General features: G+C 39.6%; 1 pseudogene; it reads right to left on the bottom strand.

The window, feature by feature from the left end:
• Nucleotides 1–2211: 2211 nt before the first annotated feature.
• Nucleotides 2212–2930, bottom strand: LOC105532838 (annotated as a pseudogene).
• Nucleotides 2931–12385: the final 9455 nt, after the last annotated feature.

Genomic DNA, 12385 nt, shown 5'->3' with positions numbered 1-12385 from the left:
TATAGGCAGGAAAACCATATGATCCCAAGTCAATGACAGATCCAGAATTCAAATCCAAGCATCCTCGTTTCAGAACTGGGGACCTTCATCACCACATCCCACTAATCTAATTGGGCATAGAATCAATTTGACGGGGAACTTTTATGGTTTCCAAAGTAACTAGTCCTAACCCAGCTCAAGGAGGGTTAGAGGGTTTCTTCAGGTTCTTACTTCAATAGAGGGTAGCCTCCGGTGGGGCAAGGACTACCTTTCTTTTTTTTTTTTTGGAAACAGAGTCTTGCTCTGTCACCTGAGCTGGAGTGCAGTGGCGCTATCTCTGCTCACTGCAAGCTCCACCTCCTGGGTTCACACCATTCTCCTGCCTCAGCCTCCCGAGTAGCTGGGACTACAGTTGCCTGCCACCACGCCTGGCTAATTTTTTGTATTTTTAGTAGAGATGGGGTTTCACCGTGTTAGCCAGGATGGTCTCAATCCCCTGACCTTGTGATCCGCCTGCCTCAGCCTCCCAAAGTGCTGGGATTACAGGCGTGAGCCACTGCGCCCGGCCGGGCTACCTTTCATGTTTGAAATCCCTGCACCCAGTGTCTAGTAGGAGCCTGGCCCATGATTATACAGTCAAGATGGGTGTAGAACTGAATGGAATGTAGGATTCTTTGAAAACAAAACTATAGTTTGCTCATAGAATAGAAAATAAAGGTCTGTAAAAACTAAGAGTGCTGACAAAAGTGTGCACATGCTTATACACATGAGCATTCTTGCCAAAGAACGGAGCTATAGGAAGAATTCCATAGGAATTATAGGACTGCATAATGGATTACAATCCACTTTCAAAAACTTAGAATTTTTTTTCTGTCTCATAAGAGCTAGGGCTGCTGTTGAAGCAATAAAGGAAATCAATTTTCTGAACTCTCCTGGGGTTCTACACAGTCCAACTATACCCTCTGTGTGCTGGCAAGTTCTAACCACTTTGCAGCCTTTGCCTCATGGGCTCTAAGCATGAGTTTTCTTCTCTTTGGCTGGTTGTTCCCCCGCCAGCCCCACCTCCTTTCAAATGTCCGTTCTGATCAGATGGACAAGCCAGGCTTTGCCCAATTAGTCCACTTTAAGTAGCTTACCCTGTACTTTATTAAAAGCAAAATCCACATTGGGTTGACAAGATTAGAGGAAAATATAAAAATAAATTACTGTATTAAAATTAATTAAATGAAAAGCTGTATCTAATACCAGGAAATGATGGACTTCACGGGAGCAGTGAAGCCCTTAGTTCAACAAATGATTTTTAAAAATCCTAAAAACTCCCAACTCAGGGCTGAATTAAATATTCAACACTAAATGCAAAAAAAGCAAAAAGATGTTAATTTTGGCTTTTTGCACAAAGTGAATAAAAAGTTCATTCTACTCTTTGCTCTGTGGGAAAATTTTTTTTACTGCAACACCATTCCATAGGCTGTGTTATAAATAACAACCCCCTTGTACTTAGAGAACGATTTGATCTGAAGATCACTAAGTATTTTGGAAACATTCACACAAGTGCACTGACAAATGTACCAAGGAACAAATAAGGAGTACAGGTTCACCTGCTCAGTTTAACTTTTATTGAGCACTTATTAGGAACCAAATTCTACGCCGAGTGATGAGCAAAGTGAAAAGGTAAGGAAATTAGAAAAGAAGGAGTGAAATGTCCAGGATTAGAATCTGACACAAAGTGTCACATGCTTTGAATTTTCTATACCCTGTTTCAATGATTTTTATTTTTTATTTCTTCTAAATAAAACATTGTATTTACTTGAAGCATTAAGAATGTCAACAAAACAGCTGCATCTTTTTTTTGCAATTACAGAGTGGTATTGAGGTCACAGAATGACAATTATTTTGTGTAAGTTGCATCAGAGACAACTGAAGATGAAAAAAACTGCCATCCCCATATATAACAAATTTGTGCTGTGCACCAATGAGAACCTGTTTTAGTCTTCCTTGCCAATTTGCAACCCCATACTGCACCAGGCAAGGTTAGTGGCTACTGAAAACGTCAGTGGCACTGGGGCTATCTGAAGACACATTTCCTAGTGTGCTAGCTGTACAAAAGACACTTTGCAATTTAAAAACAAACCTTACACAGCCTTTTATTTTAATGTTTTCCTTTAAAAACAATGAATAGTGTATACAGAGGTTCAATGCTTTATAGACAAGGAAAAAACTGCTAGGGCCAACTTATTCATTATCTTCATCTTCCTCTTGTTTTTCTTGCTTTTTTCTGCCCTGATGAGTCCATTCTTTTGTTGCATCAGGCTTTCCTTTAGCTTGGTATGTAGCAATATCCTTTTCTTATTTTTCCTTCAGTTTGGCAGCCTTTATTTTCATTAAAATTTTTTTTTCATAGAGATGGAGTCTTGTTATTGCCCAGGCTCGTCTTAAACTCCTAGCCTCAGCAGTCCCCCGCCACAGCCTCCCAAAGTACACCATTACAGGCATGTGCAATGCCTAGCTGCACCTTTTCATGAGGTTGCTTGCCATCTGCAGCAGTGTTACTCTACATCTCTATCAGTTTCCTTGCAGCATCACCAATGGATAGGCTGGGATGTTCTCCTTTGCTTTTGGGGCAATACTCAGAACAGAAGGAGAAAAAGACCAAAGGAGGCTTCTGGGGTGCATTGGAATCCTTGAAGTTTTTTGTTTCTCCTTTAGAAGAAATATAGTTTTTTTTCTTTTTAACTAAATAATGGGCCTTGTCTGCCTTTGCCGTGTCTTCAAATTTTCCTTTCACCTTAGCAGACATGGTCTTCCACCTCTCTGAGTGCATCTTAGAAAACTCTAAGGAGGAACTGACTGAAGCACCTGGTGCTGCTTCTTGAGCTCCTTTTGACAAGTTTGCACAAGGAACACATATGATGACATTCGCCTCTTGGCTTCATAGGATCTCCTTTGCCCATGTTTATTTTTCCTCAGTGAGGCACCAAGGAACCCAGTGCCTGTTCCGCTCACTTGGCTCAGTGCCGTCTCTAATGGAAGCCAGAGGCAGCCTCCTCACTCTCTCCAATCTGTCTGTCCCAAGTGTACTAAGTAAAAGCTTAGTATGTGACAACAGCAAATTCTTTTATTTGCTGATTAACAATAGAAGGATTTTAATGGATATGGAATAAATTGAAAAAAGTCAAGCCCAAAATGGAATATAATGGAAATAACTAGAAACTTTTTTTTTCTTTTTTTTTTTTTTAAGACCGAGTCTTGCTCTGTTGCCCAGGCTGGAGTGCAGTGGCGCAATCTTGGCTCACTGAACCACCTCCCAGGTTTATGCCATTCTCCTGCCTCAGCCTCCCAGGTAGCTGGGACTACAGGTGGCTGCCGCTACGCCCAGCTAATTTTTTATATTTTTAGTAGAGATGGGGTTTTTCACTGTGTTAGCCAGGATGGTCTTGATCTCCTGACCTCGCGATCCGCCCACCTCAGCCTCCCAAAGAAATAACTAGAGACTTGTATTCTTCATTTGTATTTTGTATTTATGATACTACATTCCCTTTCAAAAGCAGAATGCATTTTCTCATTTTTCTTCTGTGTATGTATGCTGATGAGGAAGGGTCTGGGTGAGAGTTCAGAGCCAGGGCTGAAGTAGTCAAGTAATGCCACAGGTTTTCTTGACTGCCTCTTCCTCTTCTAAAGCAAGCCCTGACCCACTCCACTACACCCCAGTAAGCAAATGGAAAACTAGATGGAGCTCAGAACCAAAGACCGGTTCAGGCTGCCTGAGTGGACCCCCAGCGGCATTCCTCAGGAGCTCTGCGATAGAAGGCAAGGACTCAGCCTCTTCAGTCCTCTATTTCCTCATCTGTTGATGTGGTTCGGTTGTGTCCCCACCCAAATCTCATCTCAAATTGTAATCCTTATGTGCCAGGGGAGGGACCTGGTGGAGGTGATTGAATCATGGGGGCAGACTTCCCCCTGGCTGAACTGGTGATTGTGAATTCTCATGAGATCTGGTTGTTTGAAAGTGTGTGCTTCACTCTTACTTCTCTCCTGCTCCACCATGACAAGACGCACTTGCTTCCCCTTCACCTTCCGTCATGATTGTAAGTTTACTGAGGCTTCCCAGTCATACCTCCTATATAGCCTGTGAAACTGTGAGGCAATTCAACCTCTTTTCTTCATAAATTATCCAGTCTCAGGTAGTTCTTTACAGCAGTGTGAGAACGGACTAATACATCTGTTAAAAGGGGATGATCAAAGAACTGATCTCCTACGGTGGCTGTGCGGATGAAATGGATTCATCCAAGCAAAGCTTACAGCACAGCGTTTGGCACATGGCAAGGATTTGCTATGTGTTAGGTCCCCATTTGACCTGGTCATTCTGTGTTTTCTGTGTCTTGATAGAATTTTAGCGTATTTCCCTTTCCCCTCCCCCAGAGAGACTTAGCTATTCTTTATTCCACATTATCTCTAGTGCTGTCACTTCCCACCCCGCTACCCTGCCTTTTATTTCCTTATAGTATGTATAACATAAGATATATTATTGTCTTCCAACCCATGTTAATTATGATGACTCTCCTGTTTTTACAAATGAAGAAGCAGTCACTTGTCTGTGGACTGGCTACTAGGGCCCAAGTCCTGTGAAAAAAAGTGATGGATTTGTCCTGTTGCCTGATATATGCCCAGATTCTAGAATGTGCTTAGCATACAGGAGGCCCTAAATATATATTATTGGTATGCGTGAATAAGCTAGTCACTCCTAAGGGCTCTAATACTCTCAAGGGACTCTAGCATTCTAATACTTCCTGCCACAAATCAGGCCTGCAGTTCCTTCTTCCTTGAATATATCACAAAAATGCAGAAAACGCTTGGGGATCCTGATCTGGATTTGAAGAGACTCAAATTATTAAATCTACCTGGATTCATGATGGACATCATTTCTTATGTATATCTGGTACCTTGAAATTTCATCAGAACATTCTCTGACACTCCCATACCCTTGGGAAATGATTATAAACCAGTCACCTGGACGCACTAATTGTGGGTGCATATTTAACAATTTCAGAAAATGTGTAAAAGCAGGGAAATTTCAGACCAAAATGTATAATTTCAGATTTGCTCTAAACATTCAAAGTTCTAGCAATACTGGGCCCACAGTCTTGGGTATCAATTAGCTAGCTGGCTTTAAGAGGCTGCATCCCCAGTTAGATGGAATATCTACCTCCAGTTTACTACTGTTCCTGCCCCTTCTTACTGTCTTTCTGCAATTGTAAGGAAGTATCAGTTGCAATTCATCACTGCGATTGTGCAATGTTTCCTAAGATAGGAAATCTCTTTTTTTTTTTTTTTTTTTAATCAAGAGAAACGACTTCTTACTTTCTTACTTTACATAGTCATGTTTCATAGTTCAGGAACACAGGTCAATGACAAACTTCTATGTAACTCAACCCAAAGATATTCTTTATATTCCCAAATCACTTTGTCCTCTGAAAGATACTAGCCTTCCTCATCTCCTCAAAATCTTTCATGGAATCATAATTTCTGCAGAAATCTGTGTATGTCTTCTTTCTTGGTTCAGCCACAGCAAACTTATAGAGAGCTGAAACCCCCACGGATACAACAAATACTCCAATAATATGAAATCGCAGATGCTTGGCCCAAAGTCCATGCACCTGAGGTTTTGTTAAAGCACTGGAAGCCATGGTAGGTATTGTCCTTGATAGGTATGTCAACCTTAACACCAACGTCTTTCCTGTCTGATGGAGAATTGGATGCAGTCAAGATCAGAAATCTCCTGAACAAAAGTTGGAAAACAGAACACTTGGTGTTTTAAGAAAATGGGAGACATTTTATAAAAAAGGAAATAGGGACTGTTCTGACATGTTTGCTGTGAAATTATCCAACAGGTTTGACTCTTAGTGTTACCTGGCCCCTCTAGGAATTTGAGTTTGCTATTCTGCCTTAGGGAGGGGTCCTCGAGATTGGATCACTCAGTCATCTTAGGTTTCTGCTAAATTGATGAGTATTTTTTATCCTTGCTGATGCAAGCAAGAGATGTCTGAAAGTCAACTTGTTTTATGCAAGCAGTGCTTTGAGGAGTAATTCTGCAGGATATTAATTCACAAAAAAGTTGTGAGAAATTGCTGCTTCTCCAGGTTCAAAAATGATCATCTGATTTTAATTCATTAGAGCATTTTATTTCTGATTATATTCTTATAATATTCTGATTATATTCTTCTACTATGGTATGTTTCAACCAGTCACCATCAGTAATAAGTACTATGGGGAAAATGGGTTCATGGTTAAGACTAGAAAACATACATTGAAATAAAGTTCTATGTGCTTCTTTACTATGAACTATCTTTGCTTAAAGCAAAAACAAAAACTGCCATGGTGAATCCTCAAAGGACTGAGGGCTCAGTGGGATTGGAGGAGTTGGTATGTATTATTTTCCAAGCTTTTAAAATTTGGATATAGACCTCCAACTTTTTAAATAACAAAATATCAGTTGGGCAAATATTACAGTTTTTGATCTTTTATTCTGCGTAGAGTACATTCCCTACATTTTGTAGATCCACTTTAGCTGAATCCATGAGGCAATAATACAAAGTTATCACTCACATCCTGGATTCCCAAGGATAGCACTTATCTAAAACATGCTAGACAGACTTTAAATAGTAACTGTTAATGTCTCACATTCATTAAAATCTTATTATTACAAGGCATTACACTGGATGTTCTCTCTATATATTGTCTCTCTTCATCTTCCCAATGACCCCTAAGGCAGGTAAATATCCCTGTTTTACAGATTGTAAACTGAGGCATTGGGACATTAAATAGTTTACCTAAGATCCTATCTAGTATGAGTGAACTGAAACTGATACTGAAATATCAGAAAATATTTCATGTATATGTGTTTTGTGGACATCTATTCTCTTTAATGATATAATGAAGTAGACAGCATTTATTTAAATGCTTATTATGAGTCAGGCACATATGGGTTTTATAGGTACAGTATTATCTAGTTTAGTCTTCCTGGAATGACGTAAGTGCTACTATAATTCTCCTGTTTAGAGATTAGAAATGGAGGTCAAGGGAATGTACCATCACACTGTCAGCAACTTGTGGGACCAACTCCCTGCACATCTGGGATGCTGACATCCGTGCACTTAACTGCTATTCTGAATGCTCCAAAGATACACCTTGAGCATCTGTTCCTAACAAAGTTCCCTGAAAAATACTGATATCTAACCAGGGTTTAAAGGCACAGAAAAAAATGGAAGGATGCTTACCTAAAGCATCAGAACTATATTGCTAAGACAACAGAAAAAAAAAATTCAGTTTTTTAACAACTTCAGTGGGTTTTTCTAGTCTTTCAGTGTGTTTATGTGCCTGTTTTATTCCTTGTGCAGCTTCTGCCTACTAGATTTTCCCTCTCAAAAACAACAACAACAACAACAACAACAACAAAACTTGTCTTAAAACTTGTCTTAATGAATTCCGTGTGAGAAATTTCACAACCAGCTGGCTACCACTGCTCTCTGATACATGGCTGCAGCCACTGGGGAAAAGTGGGTGTCTCTGTTTCTGTTGATGTCTTCCTTCAAATGGAAGGGGGTGTCTCAGCTGTAAGGTGTGCCCATCTTGTGATAAAGAGGTCGACAGATTCCTCAAGACTTTAACAAAGGCCTAGAGGAAGGCACGCTTGGAGAGAAAATTGGAAGTGAACGCCAGAGCTTCACAAAGAGCTCCCAAAGTAGGCCCTTGTAAATGTGAATAATGAGCTGCATAGACTAGTTCCTTCATGCTGAGCTCAACACACATCTTTAAACATAAGATTGTCGAGGAAGCAGATACTCGGAAACCCTTTCATCTTAATTAAAGTTATGTGGGCTACGAAATACTTTTCCTTTATATTAAGCTCTTATTCCTGTGGAGAAATTTCTATTTGTTTTTATCTAATTTGAGCTTCAAGGTTAATCTCGGTTTAAGACTTTCACTCACTGGGAGAGACGGTCCATCCGGTTCGCCCCTGATCCCATGTATATGCATGCATCCACCAGGACCCTGCTGAGCTCCAAAGCCTCTTGCTGGCTGTGCATTCTTTACAGTGTTCCCTTCCACAGAAAGAATGGGCTGTGTATCTGGGAAGGATATATGGAATAGGGAGGATTTTGAAAAAGGTCACAAAGCTTTCTATTTTAGGGAACCACATGCCGCAATCCTTAAATGTGGAGTTTCTGATAAAACTTAGCTCTGTGATATAGAGTCTGAGATTTGCACGGTGGGGAAAGCAAGAGGAAGAGGGAGACACCAGAGACAAAGGAGGGGAATGCATTTCATTCCAAAACAGAGCCTTCGTAGACTTTAAAACAACTGCTGGATCGGCTTGCTTGGCATGCCAAGCTCCTGAATTGACTTCAGTAAATAGGCTGGATTGAAATAGTTTGATTGAACTGATAATGGCAGTGACTTGCTCTTTTAATTTCAAAGAAAAAGTGAGAAATCATATATAAGTTTCAGAAGATCTAACTTAGGATCGAATTGGAATTTCTCAGATCTTTTTTTTTTTTTGAGTGTCTGCCCTCCCTGCAAGATGGTAAGGTATCTTAAATGTAGTTATATCATCAGTGCTTGATAAATAATACATGCTGAAAGTTGGTGGAATAAAGGTAGATTCTGATGTAGCTGGTCTCAGCCACACCCTAAGACTATGCACGTGACAGACATCACTATCTATCATGGTACTCTTTCCACCTGTAGCTAGATGCAATCTCAAAACCCTTAACAATGACCTTCAGCTACAAGAATGATGCAATCAATGTTGTCATGAGAGATGAAGACTATTTATCACAGTGTGCCCCAAATTACAGTTTGCTAAGGTATCGCAAAGATATCAAGTCTTTATGTAATATGTACAATTCACTTTCCTTCTGAGATGGACCTCATTCTTTTTCCCTCTTCTCAATTTTTTACATAGCCTCCACCAGTTGGCTTAGAATTCCATTTGCTGTTCTTTAGCTCGCCTCCAGGAATTTATAACAGCACAAATCCATGAAACTTCTGGTAGGCCACTGACTCAAGAGAGGACAGAATTCTGATTAAGGTATTCACAATTATATCATCATGAGTCAGAATGGTATTGAAAAGGTTTCTGTAGTTAGTGCATAAAGGCGTATCTCTAGCAAATCCAGTTTTCATCTAAGGGAACTAGATTGCTGCACATACAATGATCTACTCTGAGTCATGAAACCTGGATTCATGTTCTGGGTGCCGTTGCAGTTGTGTGGCCTTGGGAAAGTTACCGCACAAATCAGGGCCTCAATCTCCTCCAAGTATGAGGAAAATGGGCTCTATGCTTACCATCATCTCTTCTAGGGTCTGTTCCATCACTAATACGACAGTGTGAAAAGCAGTTATGTCATTATATAAGCTGGAATGAAGATATTTCATAGTATCAGCCTCTCATTCATTCATGCAAGGCCAGAGTGAGCCAAAGAGAAAAGAAGGGAGAACCTAGAGCAGGGAACTTAGAACTCAAGCACATTCCCCTGGCATGGAAGATGAACCCTTTGTAATAAGAAACCAGCATCTCTCCCCTTGCTGGATTTCTGAAACAGAATCTAGATAATATGGAAAGAGGCTGGTGAGATTCCAAGGACTTTTGACTCATGGCTCACCTCAGTGAAGGTTAAGCTGTGGGTAATAACTTTTAAAAAGATAGTTTGATTGGGAGGCCAAGGCAGGTGGATCACTTGTGGTCAGGAGTTTGAAACCAGCCTGGCCAACATGGTGAAATCCCATCTCTAATAAAGATACAAAAATTAGCTGGGTGCAGTCGTGGGTGCCTGTAATCCCAGCTACTCAGTAGGCTGAGGCAGGATAATCACTTGAACCTGGGAGACAGAGGTTGCAGTGAGCCGAGATCAGGTCATTGAACTCCAGCCTGGGCAACAGAGTGAGATTCCATCTCAATAACAATAATAATAATAATAAAGATAGTTTGCAATTTTTTTCCATATTGAGTAGCAATAAAAACCTTGCAATATCAATTTCACCACATTTGGAGTCTAGTTTTTTTTAACATTGTCATAATTTTTAATTAAATTGTTTTGAAAAGAAAATTTATGTAATGGTTCAAAAATAGCAAAAAAGATATATTACTAATAAGGTCACCTCATTTGCTTGTGTGCCCTTGAATATAAATAAATATAAATACATAATTCCTTTCCTTTAAAAACACATGTTCTAATTCTCTCTTTCTTAAACTTTTTTTTTTTAGTTCATTCAACATGCCTTGGAATTTTTCTAATCAGTTCATGAGAAGTTTCTTATTTAACCTTAAAATTTTTAAACATTGATATAACAGCTCATTATATAGTTGTATCAGTCTTTATTTTATGAGATGGGTCTTACTATGTGGCCAAGGCTGGATTTGAACTCCTGGGCTCCAGCTCCTACTCTCGGCTACCTGAGTAGCTGTGACCGCAGGCGTGCACCATCATGCCCAGCTCCCTTTTTAATTTAACTGGTCCTACTAATGGCCATTTAGGTTGTTTCTTTTTTTCTTTTTTCTTTTTTTGCTATCACAGACAATAACTGCAATGATTCTTATTTACATATCATTTTCCATATGTGCAACTAGGACAAAGTCCAAAAAGGAAAATTATTTAGATCAAAGGATACATGCATTTATAATTTTGATAGATATTGCCAGATTGCTTCCATAGGGGTTATTTGAATGGACAATATCATCAGCAATCACAAGATTGTCTATTTCTCCTGCCTTTCCAACAGGAACTTTGTAAAACTCCTTTTGTACATATATAAAAGTACAACAAATTTGCAAACTTAACACATCCTTAAATCAGTACCCAAATTAAGAAACAGAACATTCTCATGACCCTAGAATCCCCCTTCCAGCTCTATTCACTATCCACCCCTGACCTCAAGGGAACTTCTATTCTGACCTCTAAGAGCACAGATTAATTTTCCAACAGTTGGTAAATTTTTAAATGATTACATTAAAACTGGTTTACCCTAAAAATATTCATTGTGTTACTAAACATACTGCTTACCTTGGCTCTAAAAATACAGAAAATTCCATCAGAACACCTTTTCACCTATCACTTGCCTTTTTCCTAAACAACTCCAATAAAGAACTCATTCTTTTACAAGGACATTTGAGGCAATATCCAACCCTACCTATTATATTCGGGTCAATCTATTGTAGTGAATCACTTTTGTCTTTTTCAAATTAGAAAGCTGAGAGAATATAAAATAATTTTTGCTAAGTTTAACAAAGTTTTTGACATGCTTTCTGACTTCAAACATAGTGATATGGAGTAAATGGAATTTATTTTAGCAGGAGAACTCTAGGGGAACCCCAAAGAAATAATTAACCATATGTCAGATAACTTTAAATGGAAATAGAACAAAAGCAAGTGCTATATGAGGGGAACAAACCATATACAATAAGGTGTTGTGGGCCAACCAAACTAACAAGGGGTTTTGTGAACCTAATTCAAATGTCGGAGGGCAGCTGGGCGCGGTGGCTCATGCCTGTAATCCAAGTATTTTGGGGAACTGAGGTGGCAAAATCACTTGAGGTCAGGAGTTCGAGACTGGCCTGGTCAACATGGTGAAACCCCGTCTCTACCAAAAAAAAAAAAAAAAAAAAATTAACTGGGCGTGGTGGCATATGCCTGTAATCCCAGCTACTCAGGAGGCTGAGGCAGGAGAATTGCTTGAACCCGAGAGGCAGAGGTTGCAGTGAGCCGAGATCTCGCCACGGCACTCCAGCCTGGGTGACAGAGTGAGACTCCCTCCTGAAAAGAAAAAAAAAAAAAAGTCAGAGGGCACATGCTCTCTTATAGCAGGTGTTGGGTTGTGATCAAGAAGCTTCGTGCATAGGCAACTCTAGCATCTCCCAGAGTGACTAGCAGCAGGTATTAATTTAAGGATGCCTAGTGATTCTCCACAGCAACAAAGTGAAATCTGGCTGGTAATAAATAAGATACTGCTCTGTACTGCTTCCTCCATCTGAAATTTCTACACTGCTGATATTGTATATTCTAATCTCTTATCTCTGTATCTCTGTGCCTGCAGGCTTCCATGACATTCCTATGAATATCCTGGTCTGCTCTTTGAATTCTTACCTTCTTAATATTTCCAGTTCTCCTTTATCATTTTTCTATTGAGACAGCCTAGCATAGTCAATAGTCACCTGAACTAGTTGTGCCATACCTTCTGAAGGAATCCCAAGAATTTCATGGAAAAAAAAAACATAGAAAACATGAGAATCTGCCTATCTGATTTCCCTGAAGACCTGACAACTTATTAATGTGAAAAATCTAGACTGTAAGTTCTGTAGACTATAGTCATTTTATTTATTATCTCTGTTTGGCTACCAGAAAGACTTTAA

The sequence above is a fragment of the Mandrillus leucophaeus genome, unplaced genomic scaffold (genome assembly GCF_000951045.1).
Source record: "Mandrillus leucophaeus isolate KB7577 unplaced genomic scaffold, Mleu.le_1.0 Scaffold121, whole genome shotgun sequence".
NCBI classification, from domain to species: Eukaryota; Metazoa; Chordata; class Mammalia; order Primates; family Cercopithecidae; genus Mandrillus; species Mandrillus leucophaeus.
The sequence above is the reverse complement of the archived record's forward strand: the minus strand, read 5'-3'. Positions and strand labels throughout refer to the sequence as shown.